The sequence below is a fragment of the Oryx dammah genome, unplaced genomic scaffold (assembly GCF_014754425.2).
Source record: "Oryx dammah isolate SB20612 unplaced genomic scaffold, SCBI_Odam_1.1 HiC_scaffold_2, whole genome shotgun sequence".
Classification (NCBI taxonomy): domain Eukaryota; kingdom Metazoa; phylum Chordata; class Mammalia; order Artiodactyla; family Bovidae; genus Oryx; species Oryx dammah.
This window is the reverse complement of record NW_024070186.1, coordinates 148,238,746-148,256,633: the sequence shown is the minus strand read 5'-3', so window position 1 is coordinate 148,256,633 and position 17,888 is coordinate 148,238,746.

The following is a 17,888-nucleotide window of genomic DNA, read 5'->3' as shown; positions in this document are numbered from 1 at the left end:
CGGGAGACCTGGGTTCGATCCCTGGATGGGGAAGACTCCCTGGAGAAGGAAATGGCAATCCACTCCAGTACTATTGCCTGGAAAATCCCATGGACAGAGGAGCCTGGTAGGCTACAGTCCATGGGGTCGCAAAGAATTGGACACGACTGTGCGACTAATCACACATTCTGTGCCATTTACTGTTCCTTCCATATCTTAACTCATATAATTCAATAACCTATTTATCCTCATTTTAGAGATGAAGAAACTATAATACCAACAACTTAAATAATTTGCTAAATCAATGTCACATAGCTAGTAAGTGCTGGAAATAGGATTCCAAATTACTTTTAGAAATGAGAAAATAGAAATAAAAAGAAATATTGGTAGAGCCATATAACTTTAGTGTTACGAAAGGCTTTAAAATAATTTATTATTTATTTAATTTGGGTTTAACTTCATTAAAATTCTTTTTGAAAAGTTATTCTGCTTCTTTTGAACACCTCCAGTGATGAGAAATTTACTACCAGCCAAGGAAGTTCATATCATGTTTTCTCATGTCCAAGTCCATCCATTTTTTACATGTCTATTAACAATTTCACTCCATTTATCTTAGCTCAACAGCATCCCCAAAGACTATAGACAGCACATACAATGTCTTTTTACATGACACCTTTTTATACGTTTGGAGATATTTGCCTCACTTGATACTGTGATCTCTTTCTTTTGAACATGACTCAAGAGGCCTATACCTCCTTTGAGGTGCTGACTGTAAAATTAATATTACTAACATCATAGGAAGAGAGATGACTGGACCAGCAATTTTCATTAGATTCTATTCATTTTTTTTCCCAGGAGTCAGACCACATTGTTCATATTATATTTAAATTGCTGCCAAATGTAACTTCTGTGTCTTTTTTCCTCTATCCCCCTACTCTTTTATATTATTCCTCTCCAATACCTTTGAAATTGGTTTTGGAGATCCAGAGGCTTTGTATAATTTCCTCTTGTCAGAGTAATTGTATTGCATTAGTCTACAAAGCAATGCATTGCTATACATCTAGTAAGACATTGCTGCATATCAAGTTGATCACCCAATTGATACGCATTCCATTGTGATTTGGAGTCCTCCATACCCTTGACATACATGTACGTGAGGTCTTCAGCCAAGTCAGTGAAATGAAATCCTGAACAGTATAGGGCCGAATCCTTTGGAGTATCCTTTTATACACTTTGAGTACTGTTACATATCAGGCAAATATTCTTCATACAATGATTATGAGCTGAACATAGAACCAGTCACATGAGATATGCCTAAGCAAGACTATAGACATGGTCTCTTTCAACAGGAAATTACAGGATAGCTTCCATTTCCTAAAAACAAAGAATCCCCTTCCAGATTCAAATAGATTTACTACTAATTAATGTTTAGATACAATCATTGAACTGGTAATAATCTACCCAACACAAGAGACCAGGGTTTGATACCTGGGCTGTGAGGATCCCCTAGAGAAGGAAATGGCAACCCACTCCAATGTTCTTGCCTGGAAAAATCCCATGGACAGAGAAGTCTGGCAGGCTATAGTCCACAGTGTGGCAGAGTAGGACACAACTAAGCCCTTGTCAGCAAGTCTGCAGCAAGCAGTTAGAATAACCCTAGGGAACACTAAGTTAGCAAATGTCCAAGTCTCTACATGGGGTGTCTCATGGCCCTAACAGCCGCTGTGATCTGAGGAAGGGGCACTGTGTTTCCCAGCTAGTCCACTTGCAGCCAGCCAGGTAACACTGACTACCCTGATGAGCTTCATGGGCCCTGAGGGCCTTCCTAGACATGAAAGGGGTACATAAGTAAGAAGATGGAATTTTAGAGACTTTTCTGTAGCTCAGATAGTAAAGAATCTGCAATACAGGAGACCAGGATTCGATCTCTGGGTTGAGAAGATTCTCTGGAGAAAGGAACGGCAACCCACTCCAGTATTCTTGCCTGGAGAATCCCATGGACAGAGGAGCCTGGCAGGTTACAGTCCACGGGACTGCAAAAAGTCGGATACGACTGAGCAACTAACACACAATCTACCCAGCTGCACTATAATTCAGTCTGAACTCTGCACCCTGAAGCTTAAAATATAAGACGTTGTAATTTACCAGTTACATTTTACATTTTTCCTGAGCTAAAGACCCTCCAAAGAAAAACAAGTTTAATCACATATGGCTTATATTCATTTTGAACCTGCCTTTGCTGAAACACTTCTTCTTTTGAAGCCACATTGGCTTTTTTTCTGCTTTTAGGTAATATTTCATTACCCAACTCAAGGAAAGACAGTAACTCATCATCTTTGGACCTCGAATACAACTCAAAAGCATTTTTATTCGGTTATAGCATTGTTTTTGTCTGGTTTTTGTAAACCTTTTGTGTGATATCAGATGTTCAACTTTGTTGCACTTACAAGTACGTGCACTTCCTTGAAACATTCAATTAATTTCTGCAGTGTTATTTTTTTGAGACATCTCTTAATTTTACAAGAAAAAAGAAAGAGACTGAGAAAAATTAATCTACATATAGTATACCAGGAAATTTTAATTCAGCTTACTCAACATTGAGATATAACCATTCCAGGCTATTCATCTTCAGGGTAGTGAAATGATTCATCAGGCATCTAGAGCAGAAAAAGAGAACACAAATGAGGAAGAAAAATCAGATAAGCCCAATAGTATATCTACAGCAATATTTTATAACTGAAGACAATAGCAATGCTTATCAATGCAAAAGAGAAAGGATTATACCCCAATAATTTTATAGCCAGCTAAAATGTTTTTCAAGTATAAATAGACTGTGAGGATATTTGAAAACATGAAAAGCCCAAAGATTTAATGTAGCATATGACTGACATAGAATTAACATATACATATTACAGCAAAGACTAAAACAGATAACAAAGGCCACTGCATAGCACAATCTGCCCTCTGTCTTTTTTGTTCTTTTCTGCACTGGAAGCTAACTCCTTGGACTCTATGTCCTGGCTTTCTTACTGTCTGGCATCAGATTGCCAGGTTTGGTCAATGGGATGCACTGGCCAGAGTATCACAGAACAAGAGGCTGGGGTACTTGTTTTCCACTTCCTACCATGTTTAGCAGCATTTTCTATTCGTGTTTGGTACCATCCACAACTGCAGCTCCCATCAGGCCATCCCTACATTAAGCTTCCTATTCTTCTGGGTTTGAACTTGACCTTCATTTGCTCTTCAGACTGAGGTGATAATGGCTTCCCGCTCATGCTAATCTCGGAGTGCCTCAACACTCAGAGATCATCTTGGTGAAGTTATTTTACTATCTGAGCTGCATCTTGTTTACTGAAGGACTAAAAGAATAACTAATTAATGATATTTTGTTCTGTATTTTTCTGATATTTTAATTGCTTATACACATTTATTGTGGCAGGCTGTAGATTTTTATTTTAACTTCAGAGTTGTATAAATATGACGCAGTTCTAGGGAACAAAAATGAGCATTTTTTACAGTAAATAGCAAAAAAAAAAAAAAACTATGTGCACAGATACAGTATTTCACAAGACTATGCAAGTACTTTATTGCACAGATTGGAAATATTTATTTGTGGATTTCATTTTAAAGGACTAATACTACTTATTACTTTTTATCATGTTAGAGTTAAGATAAAGTAGGATAAAATTTTGCTTGGCCAGTTAGGCATTCTGTGGTGTCTAATATGTAGTTACATAATTTACACAGACCTTTATAATGTTGTTTCTCCTAAAAGATTTTCACTTCTACTATCAGGACATTTCATGAATGCTACAGTGAATTGATATATGCTGAAATATTTCATGTAAACTGGCAGGAGATAACACTGGATGGAGGAGATATACACTGGATGGAACATATTAGCCCCCACCCCCACGACCATCAATTCCTTTTCCCCTTTACCTCTTAAAGTCTTTGCATTCAGCTGGGATTTTAGGTAACTGCTGGGAAGTATTAAAACTTGTTATTTCGTTGACCAGAATATTTGCCCTGTCTTATTTTCCAATAATGCTCTTTGAATGATTTCCTTAATCCTTTAAAAAAATGTGTGGCAGTGCAGGATGGTGCTACATAGAACAGGAATTATAGTTATCGTTTCAGATGAGGTGTGTTGAAAGGTTTCAGGATGACGCAATTGGCAGCATTCAGATCTTGCCTCCTTATTGTTACCATCTGTGTCAACTTGGAACTTTCATTACAGAGAGGACCAAAAAAAAAAAAAGAAACTGTGATTGTGTTTTGGGGAGTTTTTTTTTTTTTTTCCATTATGATTGACCCTGGTATACATACTAAGTGGGTGAATGAAACTGAAACTGTTTCAAGCTTTGCTGGCTATCTTTCATAACTATCTGTGTATACAATTGATATATAAAAACTTTCCCTTGTACACAATCTTTTACATGTATCTCTTTAGAGAAATAGCAATAGTGATAATAAAAATATATCACGTTCTTTGTGGGACCTGATGAAATTTGCAATATAGCATTTATAGCAAATGCATTATTATTGGCAAAAAAAAAAACTGGCTCATTTTTATAACAATGCACATTGGCAGTGGAAATGAGAAAAGAACAAGTATTGTGCAGCCTATATGAAGTGCTTGGAATACTAAACTATTTGGAAGGAACCTGACTCATTTCAGAGAATTTATGTAGGTCAGAATCAACCACAAAATGAAGAAAGCAAAGAAAATGCTGAGAGTCAACTTTTAGGTTTCTCATGTTGGATTTATAAGTAGATGACATCATTTAAAGACTTTATTGTAAGAGCACATGGAAAAACATCAAATGAATATTTAAGTCATAGGGATAAGAAAACTAAACTGAGTAGTTTATTCTTCTAAACAATACACACTAAAATATTTTCATCCAGTAAAACCAGAATAAGACTTTTTTTCCTAGCAACAAATGATAAGAAGTTATATATGAGAAAGGTACAGAATTTAATAGCAGAAACACACTAGAGAAGTTTGTTTATATATAATTACACTCAGTTTAAACAGTTAATAAAATGGGCCTGCTTACCAACCCACATTTTCATTGCTAATAAAATGCCCTGAATATCGATGCTAAATATCATTTATTAAAACCAGGTTCACCTAAATAAGAGATAGTATTAAAATTCAAGTGAATAAACATTCAAAATTAATTGGTGTTATTCCTAGTATCATGTATTTCGTGATAAAATAGTTAACAAAGTGCCCCCTTTCATATATGACAGGATTTGGTATTATGATCAAAACTACAGTTGAAAGACCTCTGAAGAGTCAACATGATCTCTGTTAGCAGTAGATCCCACTATCACTTATGTTTGAAAATCTTACAATGTTTTCGGTTCAGTTCAGTTCAGTTCAGTTGCTCAGTCGTGTCCGACTCTTTGCGACCCCATGAATCGCAGCACACCAGGCCTCCCTGTCCATCACCATCTCCCGGAGTTCACTCAGACTCATGTCCATCGAGTCAGTGATGCCATCCAGCCATCTTATCCTCTGCCGTCCCCTTCTCCTCCTGCCCCCAATCCCTCCCAGCATCAGAGTCTTTTCCAATGAGCCAACTCTTCGCATGAGGTGGCCAAAGTACTGGAGTTTCAGCTTTAGCATCATTCCTTCCAAAGAAATCCCAGGGCTGTTCTCCTTCAGAATGGACTGGTTTTACGGCTCTTTAACTTTTTAAATTTAATGTAGTTTAATTTTTAATTGATATACAGTTGATTTTTCATAATATAAATCTATGTAAATTTGCATAATATAAAATTACATAATTTTAAAATATGCATAATTATTTTACAATATATAGTTGCTTTTACACAGTACAACATAGTGACTCAATATTTTTGAATTACATTTTGAAAATTTTTATAGATTATACTCCATTTAATATTATTACAGAATAATGGCTATATTCCCCTGTGCTTTACAATATATCCTGGTTGTTTATTTATTTGATACTTAGTGGTTTGTGCCTCTTACTCTCATTCCCCTATCTTTCCCCTTCCCTCTTCCTTCTCCTCACTGGTAATCATTAGTTTGCTCCCTATGTCGATGGCTCAGAGGTTAAAGCGTCTGCCTCCAATGCGGGAGACCTGGGTTCAATCCTTGGTTTGGGAAGATCCCCTGGAGAAGGAAATGGCAACCCACTCCAGCATTCTTGCCTGGAGAATCCCATGGACGGAGGAGCCTGGTAGGCTACAGACCACGGGGTCGCAAAGGGTCGGACACGACTGAGTGACTTCACCTTCACCTTATGTCGATAAAGCTGTTTCTATTTTTTAAAACAGAATTTTTAAAAATATTTTTAGACCTCCCAATATAAGTATTTTAATATAAAAAACATAGTCTTTTTGTTCTCTGTCTGACTTATTTCACTTAGCATAATACTTTCTAAGTCCATCTATGTATGATTCATTCAATTAAAAAGTCAAATAGAAACATCTCCAAATTCACTCACAAAAATCATCATCATTTTTAAGAAATATTTATCTTGAGCTAGAATAAAAATTCCAAGTGTAGGAATAAATCCTGGTGGAAATGCTGGTTGAGTTGATGTGATTCAGATAAAATGTTATATGAAGAATATAATCATATAATATCTCCTTCCTAAGATATCAGTAGATTCATTGATTTTCAATGAATCAATTCATTCAATTTCAATGAATCAATTCATTCACTGATTTTTTTTAATGAAGCATTTTAGCCTATGAGAGGTATGAATCCTAATCTTCTGACATACATTGTCTTCTCAGATGGAAATAAGGGAGTGAATCCAATAGGAGACAGCATGGAGGGAGGAAAAATGAGGAATTCCCTAAGAAAACATGAAGGAGATTCTGGAAATAAAGATGTATGAAAAAGTCTTATATGCAGGTAGAAAACAGTGGTTTGAAGCTACATATATTGAGAATCTTACTTGAGTTCATTCTCAACTACATACATGCCCATAGAAACCCAAATGATGCTTTTAAAATACAACCTATAGCAGAAAGATACAACAGGCATTGCAGATTGTATGAGTAGATAAAGAATTGCTCAAATAATGTCTGAGATTGAAGATTCCTCACTGCACCAAGTGTTGGGTTGAATATGAGTCGCCAATATGATGGTTGCGTGCAATTTTAAGCAATAGGAATTGAATGATAAAAATATTTTAATCACCAAATTACAAAATGTATGTGTATGTGTGTGTGTGTGGTGCAAGGGAGGAGGTTCTCCACAAAAAAACAATTCTCCAGATGCCAGCTGTGTGTATTCAACTCAGTTCTAACACCATCTACTTGAAGCCCAGCATCAGATTTCACAAGTTAAAGGCTCGGTCCCACAAGACAACCCACAAGACTACCCTCCACTTCAGACAGCAGCACAATGCCAGTGTTTCTTATCTGTGCACAACACTGTGTCTTTTATCAGCTGGCTATAAATGGAGGTTTCCATGAGCTCCATTCCAAACCCTTCCTTGGGTTTGATTAGCTTGCTAGAGAGGCTCACAGAAGGCACACTCTCAAGATTACCCGTGTATTATAAAGGGGAGTATATGATACAAATCCACAGGTAGAGGAAGAGACACATAGGGTGAGATAGCCAACAAAGGAACTTCGGTCCCTGTGGAGTGTGGACCCAGCATATGGCACACTGAAGTTGCCCCAATTCTCTCTGAACTCCCTCCTTCTGTGTTTTTATGAAGGCTTCATCACATAGACATGATAGACTAAATAATTGGTCATGGGTATAAGATTCAATATCTAGACTCTCTTTCCTCCTCAGAAATCAGGGGATGAAACTAAAAGTTCCACCACTCTAGTCTTGATTGATTGCCCTGGCCTCCAGCCCCCAGCCTTAGTGGCTTTCCAAAAGTCACCTCATTAATATAAACTCAGCTGTGGTGGTTGTTATGAATAACAGCACACCCATTTCACTTTTATGGCTCTGAAGTGATTTCAGGAACTGAGGACGAAGTGAAGTGAAGTCGCTTAGTCGTGTCCGACTCTGCGGACCCTATGGACTGTAGCCTACCAGGCTCCTCCCTCCATGAGATTCTCCAGGCAAGAGTACTGGAGTGGGTTGCCATTTCCTTCTCCAGGGGATCTTCCCGACTCAGGGATTGAACCTGGGTCTCCAACATTCCAGGCAGACGCTTTAACCTCTGAGCCACCAGGGAAGCCGGAACTGAGGACAAGAGATCAATTATTATAACAGAAGATGTTCCCATTGCTCTTTTTGGGTATTATGAATTTAAATGACCAAACATATATATTCATATAAATTACAATATTGCAGTTGAAAACTGCAGAACTCCTGGTGCAAATGATTCTTTTCAACCCTCTACACTGAGAAGGGGTGGCAGCCTAGTTTCTTTAATCCAAGATAATGTCCCTAGGATGACCCCATTCTCTTAAAAATGAACTACTCAAGAGAGCTCAAAAGTGCAGGAAGAATCGACTATTTGTTCCAGCCAAAATTTAACTATACATTGCTAACCTCCCTTTCTTAAAGCATTTACTTTTGAGAATTTATGATTAAAATCCTTTCTTTGCCCCTTTGAGATGTAAATCTCCTACTATTCAGCACTCTTTCCTCAAAGATCTGGGAGTCCTCTGAAATGCAAACATCTAGAGCATAACTTCCTAATTGCTTAAATCCTATGGGAGTATAAGAGTCTAACTTTGATGAACTCTGCAAAACTACCTCCTGTCATAGATAAAATGGTTATTTCTCCTCTTTGAGTAAGTGTCAATTAGCAAATGCAGATGGCCTAATCACATTGTCAAACCCTCCTTTCCAGCATGCTTCAGTGTTTTTCTTCAGTGTTTTTTCTTTAACATACCTCAGTTCTTGAAAAGCCTCCTGACATTTGTTTCAAGCTCAGTTTACACTGAAGTCTCTCTCTCCTACTGCAGTAGTCTGAATAAAATGTCTTGCCATGTCCAGAGCAAAGTTTTCCTCTTATAGAATTAACAAGTTATGAGTGAGAGTGTGACCATTTCATTGTGAAAACCTTACTGATAGTGGACAATTTCCAGAAGGCCTACACAAGCAACAGCTGGGAATAAGAGATAGATGTGAAAAGCAGCATCAAAAGGTACACATGAAAACCATTCTCTGACGCTTTTGGCAATTCCCAAAATTCAAGGATAAGTAAATACAGAGGCCTGAAAATAAGTTTGATTCTCTATAATAATGAACCAATAGGATGTAACGTGACATACATATTTCAGATGCTCAATAAAATTTATTGAATGAGTACCTGTTTGTGTCTGTCTCAGCCTGTTTGATAGTGATGTCATTGGCTGGAAATGCCTGTGGGCATTCAGTGAGGCCAGGACTATTTGTGAGAACCCTGGAGCCTGTGTTGTGACTGCATTGGCCTTTGGGGTTATTATGATTGCAAGATGCAGCTTAGCAAAAACCACCAAGGAATTTTGGAAACAGGTTTATTACTCACAATTTCTAGAGGGTAAAAGTCACACTTTGGGTTAAAACAGAGAGGCTGGGGATAGAAAGAGAGAGAGAGAAGACATAGGGTTCTTTTTATTGACGTCAAAGGTAGAGTACTCAGGATTTTGCAGGTTCACTTTTTGTTGGTGAATTTAAAACATAAGGGCAAGGGGACTTTCAAATCAGTCTTGCAATGCAGGGGACATGGGTTCCATCCCTATTCAGGGAACTAAGATCCCACATACCATGCGGCAACTCAGCCCACACATAGGTGCCTTAATGAAAGATCCCACATGATCTAAAGAAGATCACTCAAGCCGCAACTAAGACTTGAAGCATCCAAATAAATAGATATTTTTACAAAGAAATTAAAGAAATAAAGCCTAAGAGCTGGTGGTAAAGTACAGGAATGTAAAAGCCAGAATTTGACTGCAAATGGTCACTTCTCTAAGTCAATCAGAGCTATCATTAAAAAAAGGAACCTTATGTGTAAAATGTTTTGGCTTTTTTCCTAGTTGTGTAGCTGGCAATATGTTTATTCCAGATGGTATATTTGACATGGATGGATCAACAATCAAAAGCTTAATGTCAAGCACTTACACTGCAATCAAGAGCTAATCATCTGATATGTAAACTACAGCTACAATTCAAGATGGATGGAAAGAGAATATACCCACTTCAATTGTAAGCTTCCATAAATGCAAATAATGATTTTGTGCTACTTTATGAGATTAAATGAACAGACTTGTGTCCCATTAACTTTTTAAAACCTTTTTTGCAGAGAAGTTTTAGGTTTACAACAAAATTGAGAGGAAAGTAACACAGAGATTTCCCATAGACTTTCTGACCTCACAGCATATAGCCTCTTCCATTATCAACATAATGACTAGAATGGTGCATTTTCTTTTTCTTTTTTGTTTTAACCAGGAAAAAAATTTACAATGACATATCTTAATTACCCAAAGTCCAGAGTTTATACCTTAGATTTCACTCATGGATTTGTACATTCTAAGGGTTTGGACAAATGTATAATGACATTATAATAACATAATATCACCCAGAGTATTTTCACTGACCTGAAAGATCTCTGTGCTTTGCCTATTCATTCCCCACCCCTCACCCCAATAGGAATCACTGATCTTTTTATTTTCTCCATTGTCTGGTCTTTTCCAAAATGTCGTATAGTTAAAATAAGAGGGTGTAGACTTTTCTGCTTGGTTTCTTTCACTTAGTAATTATATACTTAAGGTTCCTCCAAGATTTTATACAGCTTGACAGCTTATTTAATTTTGTGCTGAATAATTGCATTGTTGGAATGTACAACATTTTATCTACTTATTCATCTACTACCTGTTTACTTATTCACCTTTGCCAACAAAGCTATGGTTTTTCCAGTAGTCATGAATGGATGTGAGAGTGAGTGAGTGAGTGAAGTCGGTCAATCATGTCCCACTCGTTGTGATACCATGGTCTGTAGCCCACCAGGCTCTTCCATCCATGGCATTTTCCAGGCAAGAGTACTGGCATGGGTTGATGTGAGAGTTTGACCATAAATAAGACTGAGCACCAGAGAATTGATGCTTTTGAACTGTGGTGTTGGAAAAATCTCTTGAGAGTTCCTTGGATGGCAAGGGGATCAAACCAGTCAATCCTAAAGGAAATCAATCCTGAATATTCATTAGAAGGACTGACGCTAAAGTTGAAACTCCAGTACTTCCGCCATCTGATGCAGAGCTGACTCATTGGAAAAAACCCTGATGCTGGGAAAGATCTAAGGCAGGAGAAGAAGGGGACAACAGAGGATGAGATGATCGGATGGCATCACTGACTCAATGGACATGAGTTTGAATAAACTCTTGAAGATGGTAAAGGACAGGAAAGCCTGGCTCGCTGCAGTCCATGGGGCCGCAAAGAGTTGGACAGGACTGAGCAATTGAACAACAATCACAAATTCACCTATCAAAAGACATCTTGGTTTCCTCCAAGGTTTGGACATTGTTAATAAAACTTCTGTAGATATCTTGTGCAAACTTTTGTTTTGACATAAGTTTTCACTCCTTTGGGAAAATACCAAGAAGCATAATTGCTAGATTGTGTGGTAAGGGTTTGCTTAGTTCTGTAAGAAGCCATCAAACTGTCCTCTAAATTATCTGTGCCAGTTTATTAGCTCAATAACAGTGTAGGAGAATTCCTGTTGCTCCACACACCTTCTCTCATTTTTAATGTCAGTGTTCCAGATTTTGATCATTTTAATAAGAATTTAGGTATCTAGTTACTGTTTTCATTTGCATTTCTTTGATAAAACTATGTGAAACATTTTTTAATATGCTTAGCTTTCATCTGTAGATGCTCTCTGGTGATGTGTCTGTTAAGGCCATTGCTTCAATTTAAAATTTTGAAGTTGTATTTTAAAGGTCATCTAAGTTTTCTCCTGTGTTATATTCTATGAGAATTTTATAGTTTTGTGCATTTAGGCTCTGACTCATTTTGAGTTAATCTTTCCTAAAAGGAAGCAATATTTATATCTGGATTCTTCTCTTTTTTTGGGTACACAGATGTCCAGTTGTTCCAGTACCATTTGTTGAAGAGACTATCTTTACTCCATTATGTTGTAATTGCTCTTTGTCAGTTGATGTATTTATGGGTGTCTGCTTCTGGACTCTTCATTCTGTTCTGTTGATCTCCTTGTCTGTTCGCCAATACCACACTGTCTTGATTACTGTTAGGTTTATAATAAGTCTTGAAATTAGGTAGCAATAGTTTTCCAACTTTTTTCTTCTATCATGTTAATTTATTACTAACTTTAGTTTAATCAGAACCACTGTTAAAATACAAAATTGCTTACAAACAGCCAACAGATGTATAGAAAGATGAAAGAAAAAGAATATATGTACAATAATTCAGGTCATGCCATGTCATAAGCATGGTGAATTACTAAAGAATTGATTCAAGGTTTTCCTGATAACTACCAGCTGGAAAATAAGAACCAATTTAACCTTCCCCAGTGCTTCCTATCTCAAAAATAGTCTGTGATTGATCAATTCTGCAAAGGAAACACACTTGATATTTCTTTCTTATATCATCTTTCGTAGCAAATGTATCACAAAGGCCTGTCTATTTTACCTTTTTGTGAGGGTGAATAGGGAGATTAAAACACTGAGTTGAAACTCAACATTTAAAAAACTAAGATCATGGCATCCAGTCCCATCTCTTCAAGGCAAATAGAAGGGGAAAAAGCAGAAGCAGTGACAGATTTTCTTTTCTTGGGCTCCAAAATCACTGTGGATGGTGACTGCAGCCATGAAATTGAAAGACACTTGCTCCTTGGAAGAAAAGATATGGCAAAGCTAGACAGCATATTAAAAAGTAGAGACATCACTTTGCCAACGAAGGTTCCTATAGTCAAGGCTATGGTTTTTCCAGTAGTCATGTTCTGATGTGAGAGTTGGAGAATAAAGAAGGCTGAGTACTGAAGAGATGATGCTTTAAAACTATGGTGCTAGAGAAGACTCTTGAGAATCTCTTGGACTACTAAGATATCTAAATAGTCCTAAAAGAAATCAATCCTGAATATTCTTTGGTAGCACTGATGTTAAAGCTGAAATTTCAATACTTTGGCAACCTAATATGGTGAGCTGACTCATTGGAAAAGACCCTGCTGCTGGGAAAGATCGAAGGTAAGAGGAGAAGGGGGCAACAGAGGATTAGATGATTAGGTAGCATCACCAACTAACATGAATTTGAGCAAACTCCTGGCAATAGTGGAGCATAGAGGAGTCTGGCATGCTGCAGTCCATGGGGTCTCAAAGAATCAGAAATGACTTAGCTACTGAACAACAACATGTCTCTTAAATCTGTTCAGTTTTCATTATCTCCACCATCACTAGTGGGCCAAGCCATTACCTCTGGCCTGAACTATTGCAAAAGCCTCCTTTTCAGTTCATTTTTCATCTTGCCATGAGAAATGCATCCATACAAGGCAAAGTAGAGCATGTCATTGCTCACAGTTTCCTCAGCTCTACTTACTTCTGACTCTATCCTCCTTCCACATTATGTTATTTTCACCTTTAAACATCTAACATCATTTACTTATTTATTGTCTTTGCTAACACATATTTGCAAATATCCAAACAATGGCCTATCATAGATTGACAATATATATTTGCAAAATGGCTGTTGAATGCTCTTACAATGAAAACCAAAGCTCTTTACATGCTAAACAAGTTTCTACATTGTCTCACCTGCTTTCCTCTCCATTCCCATATCACCCACGCCTACTCCTCATTTTTTCTACTCTAAATTCACTAGTCTTCTAGATCTAGTACCAAGAATTTGGTAAAATGCAGAAAGATAGGGATAGAAATTCTCACATTCTTGAGCAACAATCTGTGAGGCTGCAAAAAAAAACAAAAAAACAAAATGCAGTTGTTAGTAGCTAATCAAAGTGTGCAAAATTACATAATGCTATTGACAGAAGCATTTAATCTTAGCAGTGCTACTGAATCTTTGGTAAATCTCAAGTTTTTGCCTGAATAATTTCCAAGCAATTTATAGTTCCCTTATCAATCATCAATTTTTTTGATGAAATCTTCCCAAAGAACAGAATACTGTTCTTTCTCAAAGAAATCATTTTTAATTTACAGCTATACATGATTTCATTGTGAAAGTTGTCACCTCTATTGGAATACAAGTTTCGTGAAAATAGTTCCATATTTTACAGTCTTTGAACTAGAAAATAATTAGTATTTATATCACTTGCAAGCTTTTGATGACAAGATAAAGAAATAGAGACAAAAATAGTAGCATATCAATCAATAGTCATAATTCCCAAAGAAAATAAAGAATGCTTTCTCTTAGCTGAAAGTAAAGAAATAATTGTAGAGAAATTATCATGAATATTCATCTGTTTCCTATTTATTTTAAATATTTCTTGGAGATGCTAACACATATTATAGAAATGATGAAAATAATGAAACAGGTTTTCAGTGAAATCTCATTACACATATCATGTATGAGAAAGATAAAAGATGAAAGAGGAATGACAGCTTGGAGACTTCTTTTAGTTTCTTCAGGTTTCCCTGATGGCTCAGCGGGTAAAGAATCCACCTGCAGTATAGGAGTCACAGCAGACGTGGGTTCAATCCCTGGGTTGGGAAGATCCCTTGGAAGAGGAAATGGCATCCCACTCTAGTATTATTGCCTAAAAAATGCCATGGGCAGAAGGGCCTGGAGGCTTACAGTCCAAAGAGTCACAGAGTTGGAAACTACTGAGCACACATGTTAGTTTCTCCATCATCGATAGTTAAAATCCCATTACTCTGAGTAATATTATATAAAGAATTTACTATATATATATATATATATATATATATATACACACACACATATATATATGTACATGAAAGTGAAAGTGAAGTGATTCAGTCAGGTCCGACTCTTTGCGACCCCGTGGACTGTAGTCCACCAGGTTCCTCCGTCCATGGGGTTCTCCAGGCAAGAATGCTGGAGTGGGTTGCCATTTCCTCCTAGGGATCAGACCCAGGTCTCCTGCATTGCAGGCAGATGCTTTAACCTATGCATGTGTGTATAGTGCAAATCCTTTCAACAGTGAAATTTTGATGCACTGAATTTTGAAATATATGATTGATGGCCTTCTTGCAGGTTGATAATCCTTTAAAAGTAACCTCAGAGTTATTGTTTCTTGGTTCCATGTGGTTCTATAGTTAAGTCCCTAGGAATGCAGGAAATCAACAAAGCCAGCTGTGGACATGAGATACCCTTCTGATGACCCCCATACCTGAATTTGCACTGAAAGAAAGCATAGGGAGTATAAAGGTTTGAATGACTGCCAGATTTAGCAACCAAACACTATGAGGTTAAAATGTAATATTTTGAATTTTTTCCCACAATGAGCTGAGACAGTTAAATTTGCCTCTTCAACTTTATTTCTATGGACTACTGTTTAATGAATTATTATGTTTGCACTCAATTTAACTATTTCCTGTTGGCTAATTCCATCTTTATGAATTTTATTTATAATTTTTTTCATCTGAAAGTTTCTAAATTTTTATTTCTTGGTCTCATTTTGATTTTGGATTAAATCTCCCTTTACTCCTTTTTTCTTAGGGTCCTAAGTACAGTCCAGGACTGTATCATAGACTATCAGACTATAGTAGTATGATATCATAGACTCAGTTTGACTTGCTTTTCTTGTATTGTCTGAGTATTACTCTCTTATCTTTTGAAGGAAAAACAAAAATATTGGTCAGGTTCATTTTTATGGATTGGAAACCACTTATCTCATAGAATAAATTTGTTCTATCTTTGCTTTCAGGAATCATAAGCAATATCTTTTAATTATTGAAGACTGTGGAGAAGCTGTATTCATATAAAACAACAAGATAATACCCTTTCTCCACTGCAAACTCCAATAATCACTGCCAAGGAGGGAGGACTTTTAGCAATGCTTTTTGTTTTGCCAAATTTGATGAAAGGTAGATATATACAATGGGAGGATTCCTAGCAGGACTTTTTGCTTTACTGAATTCAACAAAAGGTAGATATGTAGTTGGAAAAAGGTTTGGTGGGACTTAATCACAGAATACTGAAAAGAGGTCACCTGAGAAGATGGTTGAAAGAACCTGGGAGAAAGCATAAATATGGCAGCTGTCATAAGAAATGAGCACTTGAGAAAGCAAAATATATATATATATAAGGGCATTTATAGGAAGTGCTTTTTTTTTTTTCAGTAATCCAATGGATGTTGACAAATTGATCTCTGGTACCTCTGCCTTTTCTAAATCCATCCAGCATGAACATGTGGAAGTTCACGGTTCATGTATCGTTGAAGCCTGGCTTTGAGAATTTTGAGCATTCCTTTACTAGTGTGTGAGATGAGTGCAATTGTGTGATAGTCTGAACATTCTTTGGCATTGCCCTTCTTTAGGATTGGAATGAAAATTGACCTTTTCCAGTCCTGTGGCCACTGCTGAGTTTTCCACGTTTGCTGGCATATTGAGTGCAGCACTTTCACAGCATCACCTTCTAGGATTTGAAATAGCTCAACTGTAATTCCATCACCTCCACTAGCTCTGTTCCTAGAGATGCTTCTTAAGGCCCACTTGACAGACTTTATTTTCCTGGGCTCCAAAATCACTGCAGATGGTGATTGCAGCCATGAAATTAATAGACACTTGCTCCTTGGAAGAAAAGCTCTGACCAACCTAGACAGCATATTAAAAAGCAGAGACCTTACTTTGCTGACAAAGGTCCGTCTAGTCAAAGCTATGGTTTTTCCAGTAGTCATGTACGGATGTGAGAGTTGGACTATAAAGAAAGCTGAGTGTGCTGAAGAAATGATACTTTTGAACTGTGGTGTTGGAGAAGACTCTTGAGAGTCCCTTGGACTGCAAGGAGATCCAACCAGTCCATCCTAAAGGAGATCAGTCCTGGGTATTCATTGGAAGGACTGATGTTGAAGCTGAAACTCCAATACTTTGGCCACCTGATGGGAAGAGCTGACTCATTTGAAAAGTCCCTGATTCTGGGAAAGATTGAAGGCAGGAGGAGAAGGCGATGACAGACGATGAGATGGTTGGATGGCATCAGTGACTCAGTGATTGCGAGTTTGGATGGACTCCAGGAGTTGGTGACAGACAGGGAGGCCTGGCATGTTGCAGTCCATGGGGTCACAAAGAGTCAGACACGACTGAGCAAGTAAACGGAACTGATAGGAAGTGCTTTAGTGTAAAGTAATTTCCTCTTCCATCTTTTCATAAAGCCTTTAGAATTTTAATATATTCATTAATGTCTTCAAAGTTAGATATATGTATACACAAATGTGTGTGTGAATGTATTATATGAAAAGTTTCAGTCTTATGTGAAAAGACAGTCTCCTAGATGGGACTCGGTGAGAACAGAGCCATGTTCCATACATGATAGACCCCTTTATTCTATAACAGGAGTCCCTGGACCAGTACTCCTGTCAAATCGATGGATTCATTAGACTAGAAATAAAGTGCACAATAAATGAAATGCATTGAATCACCCTGAAACTACACCCCCCTCCCCCTACTCCCACAAGTAGAAAAATAAAAGGAAGAGAGAAGCGCAGATTACATAGGACTCTAAAGGGCATTTTAAGGATTTTGGCTTTTGCCTTGAGAGAAACAGAGTTATTGAAGGTTTTCACTAGAGTCATATGACCTGGCTTATGTTTTTAGAGGATCTCCGTTAACTTAAGCACTGTAAGGTGTTGCACTGACCCATATGGGCTTCCCTGGTGGCTCAGAGGGTAAAGAATTTGCCTGCAATGCAGGAAATATGGGTTTGATCTCTGGGTTGGAAAGATCCCTTGAGAAGGGAATGGCAACCCACTTCAGTATTCATGTCCAGAGAATTCCATGGACAGAGGAGCCTGGTGGGGGCTATAGTCCATGGCATT